This window comes from Rattus rattus, chromosome 1 (assembly GCF_011064425.1).
Source record: "Rattus rattus isolate New Zealand chromosome 1, Rrattus_CSIRO_v1, whole genome shotgun sequence".
Lineage (NCBI taxonomy): Eukaryota > Metazoa > Chordata > Mammalia > Rodentia > Muridae > Rattus > Rattus rattus.
Genome location: NC_046154.1, coordinates 51024936 through 51030218, shown reverse-complemented (window position 1 = coordinate 51030218; position 5283 = coordinate 51024936). Strand labels below are relative to the sequence as shown.

Here is a 5283-nt window from a genome sequence, read left to right as displayed (position 1 = left end):
GACTTCTTGCAATGGGCCACAGGGACAGCACACTGCTGACTTTCCAGTGAATCCAGCCTCTGCTGATTTCAAACCTTGACACTTCACGATGTTTCAATGCTTTGATCAATTGTTGTCTTTGGCCTGATTAGTCCTTTTCTTTTCCAATCATTGTCCATGTAGATATCCACGTAATCATGGTCTCAGATACATGTGAGCAAAGTCTAGGGAGTATTTGAATCTCAGCATTGCAGGTGCAAATACTATAACCGGTCACCATGATGTTGTCATGATTTAATGAAGACTGGTTTACCTTTGTGCCGCAGCGCATGTCCTATCTCTTTGGTGTCTTTTTCTCAGGGCTGCTGCCCCATCCTCATGACAGGAAAGAAAATTCAAGTCTGCAAGGACAGCTCCAGTTGCTTCATCAGCTCACTCTCCCTCCATGGAACTTTTCCATGAGCATACCAGATACATGAATTATGTATACATGCCTTTAACAGTTGACTGTAATCATCTTGAATCCTGGATCTGCTACCAAACATTGGGGGAGTTGCTCTATAGACTTGTATGAATACAAAGAAGGACAAAAATATAAATGGAGGTTCACACTTGTCCTGGTCCTGGTAGAGAGCACAGTGTTAACATTAAGATGAATCAGATATGGTGTCCTATGCCTTTAATATCAGCACATGGGAGACAGAGGCAGGTGAATTTCTGAGTTTGAGGGCAGCCTGGTCTACAAAGTGAGTTTCAGGACAGCCAGAGCTACACAGAGAAACCCTGTCTCAAATAACCAAAACACAAACAAACAAACAAACAAACAAACAAATTACCAAACCAAATAAAACCAAACCAAACCAAAACCAACACCAACACAACAACACAACCACCAGCAAACAAATTCTGAAGATGGAGTGGTGCTGAAGTGACTCCTCCATTTCTTGTATCTTTCTAACCAAGCGGAGATTGCTGGCAGCACATGCTTTGTATCCCTGGCAACCCAGTTCCCTGAGCACCAGAAGATCCTAATTAGTCTGTATCCTATACAATGATACAAAGCCAATGGTCATATACTGGGAAGTCATAGTAATGTCAGATTGACATAAGCATTTCTACAAATTCTCTCTCAGCTCCTCCTCCTGCTCCTCCTCCTCCTCGTTTTAGGGTCCAAAAGGTGGCTAATTTAGTATAATTTCTCCTTTTCTAGTATATGCACAGAAAGCCTGTATGGTTAAGTCAACAAGTACATGTATGTTTGTTTATATACACAGAGACACACAGCCTCATTTCCTACCAAGCAAGGCCTTGCTCAAAGAAGCAGCTGACAGGTAAGGGAGCTTGAAGGCTGTGTGTCTTTTGTTCATTGGTCTATTTCTCCAAAAACAATATCCTGGGTACCTATGATGGCTATGATGCCTGTTAACATGTGTCCCTCAGACATATTCTCCAAACCAGTAAGGTAGGCAAACCCAAGAGCCTTGAACTTACACTGGTAAGGGTGGTTGCTTGCTATCAGACACCAAGTATACCCCAACTCTCCCTTAGGAGCTTCAGTGGTAGTATACGTGGTTCCTGGAGGAACTTGGTAGCCCTCAGTATACAGCTTAAAGTGATGAATTGGTGACTTCATGAAAGTCTTCATCTCTGCTTGCTTAGGTAAGAGCACTTTGGCATAATCAACCTTGATCTCCCCCAGAGGCATATTGTTCAGACACTGTTCAATGATTTGAAGGGACTGGCACATCTTCTCCATGTGACAGAGGTACCTATTGAAGCATGTCCCTTGAGACCAACAGGAACAGGAATCAAACTTGACCTGGCTGTAAACATCATAGGGCTGGGTCTTCTGCAAGTCCCACTAGATGCCTGAGCCTCGGAGTATCACCCCACTGAATCCATAGTTAAGTGCGTCTTCTGCTGATACAACTCCAAGGTCAACTGTCCTATTTTGCCAGATTCTATTGTTGGTCAGCGTCTCTTCTGCCTCATCAATTCAAAGACAGAAGTTCTTGGAAAATTCATAAAAGTTATCCATAAGCCTAAAATATAGGTCCTGGTACACTCCTCCTTGTCGGATACAAGCAGCATGCATTTGGGCTCCAGACACCCACTCATAGACCTTGAACATATTCTCTTTTCCTCAACCATCCAGAAGAAAGGAGTCATGGCACCAATGTCCATGTGTGATGACAGCTAGGATATGGTTTAAAATCTGTGTGGTCTCTCCAAAGAGCACTTGGATCCACTGTGCCTGGGGAGGAGGTTGGATGTTTAGCAACTTTTCCACAGCTAGTGAACAGGCCTGTTTATTACACATCGTGGACACCTAGTCGAACCTGTCAAAGTATAGTAGGTCCTGCAAATAAATCTTGTACTCAATGAGCTTCTCGGTGCCTCGGTGTAGGAACCCGATGTGAGGGTCACATCTCTGTACCATCTCTCCACTCAATTCCAACACTAGTCTCAGGACTCTGTAGGCTCGTCAATGCTGGGGCCCAAAGTTCAGAGTCACATTGGTCACCACTTTTTCCTTCAGATTGTCCGCATCATTGCAAGGAGGAGGGTTCCAGTGGGCTGTTTTCTTGGCGAGGGGTACATGGCAGCTCCAGAAAACTGCTCTGTCCCTTTCCCAGCTGGCTGCCGTTGCTGAGCACTCTGGTGGGCTGACTTGACAGGTGAGTCCCAGACCTGGGGCAGCAGCACCAGGACCCTGACAGAAGCAGCACAGAGCCCCCAGGACTGACATTTTTATGGGGCTGTAGACCAGAGGATGAACCCTCTCTCAGCTTCTAAACCATCAGTTTACAGTGTAGCTCAGGACCCAGATCCATGCTGTTTTAGGTTGTGAGCTCAGACTTACAACATCAGGGAGCATGGGTAGGGAAGGGTGGTTGTTGCTTGACTTCTCAACCTCCTAAGCTTTATCATGTGTGGAATTAGGACAAGAGCAGCCCCTCCTTTGTGGGGTTGGGACAAAGTCGAAATGACTCTGAGCTTCTGCTGTGACAGATACTTTACTTAAAATGTATTTTGTTTAAAAATGTTTATTAACTTACAAAAAGGGATCATTACAGTGTTTCTCAAACACACTTTGTTTTTATTGATTCTCTTTCTCCCATTCCTTGCCTTCCTCTCTCTCCCGAATGCCCATTCACTGCCAATGTCCTACTTCAAGGTCACGTGTGACCTTTTGTCCTCTATGCTTCCACCCTCTGCTTATCAACATCTCTTGCTCTCATGCTCTTCCATCTAGAGTATAACAGATGCCTGTTTTTTAGATGAAGAAAATATAATGAACAAAACTCCCCGTTGTCATGGAACTTCAATTTTGGTGAGATAATCTACATAAAAAGGTAGCTGGATGCCTAGTTGCCACAGTTACCAGCTGTATGTTATTTGGCAAATCACCTCACTCTACAGAGAGTCACAAAATTGGAGCAAAAATAACATCTCCAAGTATTATTTTAAAGATCCAGTTAGATCAAGGAGAAGGTCTTTTTGTTAGTATACTCAATGTTACTTGCAAAAAAAGTATATCTGTATCTTGAGGCTATAGCATCTGTTCCAGATATTAGGCAGGTCGAGGTTATAGGTAACTTCTTCCCTTGAGTATAGCAGAGGGCATAAAAGCTGAGGACCCAGGTATCTCAGCAGCTACGTGGGAAATCAATATCTAATGCCAACTGAACAGATTGAGGAGCACATGGAAGAAGAGAAACACAATGGCTATAGACCACTGGTTCTCAAGCCGTGGGTTGAGAGCCCTTTGACAAGCCTCTATCTCCAAAAATATTTACATTATAATTCATAACAGTAACAAAATTACAGTTTTATAAAGTAGCGATGAGATGATTTTATGGTTGATGCTCACCACAACACGAAGAACTATATTGAAGAGTTGCAGCATTAAGAAGATTGAGAACCGCTCTTGTAGACTAACACTAGGCAGCTACAAACAAAAGCAAGCAGACCGTGTGGGCTATGAGCTGCCTTGAGTGCTCAATGCAACAAAGGCAAAGTTTAAAGGATGGATTAGAAAGATTGCAGAAAATGACATTACCCAGTGCAGAAGGCTCTGTTTTTATTCAGGTCAACCGATAAAGATCAACACTAAGACAGAGATAAACCAGATAGTTAGGGGCATAGAAATTCCAGAACAGAGAATGGAACAAAAACCATATATGCTAAGAGGTTGCATGGACTGAGGATATGGCTCAGTGAGTAAAGCACTTGCTGTGCATGCATGGGGACTGGAGTTTGGATTCCCAGCAGGCACATTAAAGCGGAGGGCAACAGCATTGGGGAGTCAGAGATAGGCAGATCTCAGAGCTCACTGGTCAGCTAGGCTAGCCAAAATGACATGCTCTAGGTTCATTGAGAGACCCTGTCTTAGACTTTTCATGGCTGAGAAGAAACACCATGACCAAGGCGCCTCTTATAAAGGACAACATTTAATTGAGACTAGCTTATAGGTTCAGAGGTCCAGTCCATTATTGACAAGGTTCCCACATGGCAGTGTTCAGGTAGCAAGCATTATGTGGGAGGAATTGAGAGTTCTACATCTTCATCGAAAGAAGCCAGGAGCAGACTGTTTTCAGGCAGCTAAGAGGAGTGGCTCAAAGCCCACTCTAAGAGTGACACACTTCCTCCAGCAAGGACACACTTATTTCAACAAGGCCATACCTCTTAATAGTGCCACACCATGGGCCAAGCATATTCAAATCACCACAGATCCTGCCTCAAAATCAGTGTCGGGAATCTATTGAGGACTGCTTCTAGCCTCTACATGTGTCCTCATGGGTGAGCACACCTGCACATACATATTTATATGAAATTTTCATCTACAATGGGATGATATTTTAAGATGGAATCTTTGGGAGTTAATTCAGTCCCATTGGTAGAGGACCTCATGACATTTTAGTGTACTTATGAAGAACATAAGTAAACTATGAATTAAAGATCTCCCTCCTCTCTTCCCCTTACCTCTCCTCTTTCACTTCAACATTGGATTTCCAGCCTCCAGAATCGTGTGAAATCAAGGCTTGCCATGTAGGCATCCCTACCAATTGTGTTGTGCTACATCAGTCCACGTGGACAATGAATAACATCCTGGATCCTTACAGCTGAGTTTTACCACTGTCCATCCTGTTTTGTGCCTTGGGAGGCAGTTGATGCTGAGAAAGCACAGATGCTCTATTCTCCGGATTCTGAATGAGTACACCCACTATGAGGGATGGGTGAGATTAGAGAGAGGGAAGAGAGAGGTTTTTAACTCAATTCCTTCCTTCACGTCATAGAGAA

The 5283-nt window shown here is 43.7% G+C and overlaps 1 pseudogene; it reads right to left on the bottom strand.

Moving 5' to 3' along the window:
• Positions 1-1342: 1342 nt before the first annotated feature.
• Positions 1343-5039, bottom strand: LOC116891094 (annotated as a pseudogene).
• Between the last annotated feature and the right edge of the window lie 244 nt (positions 5040-5283).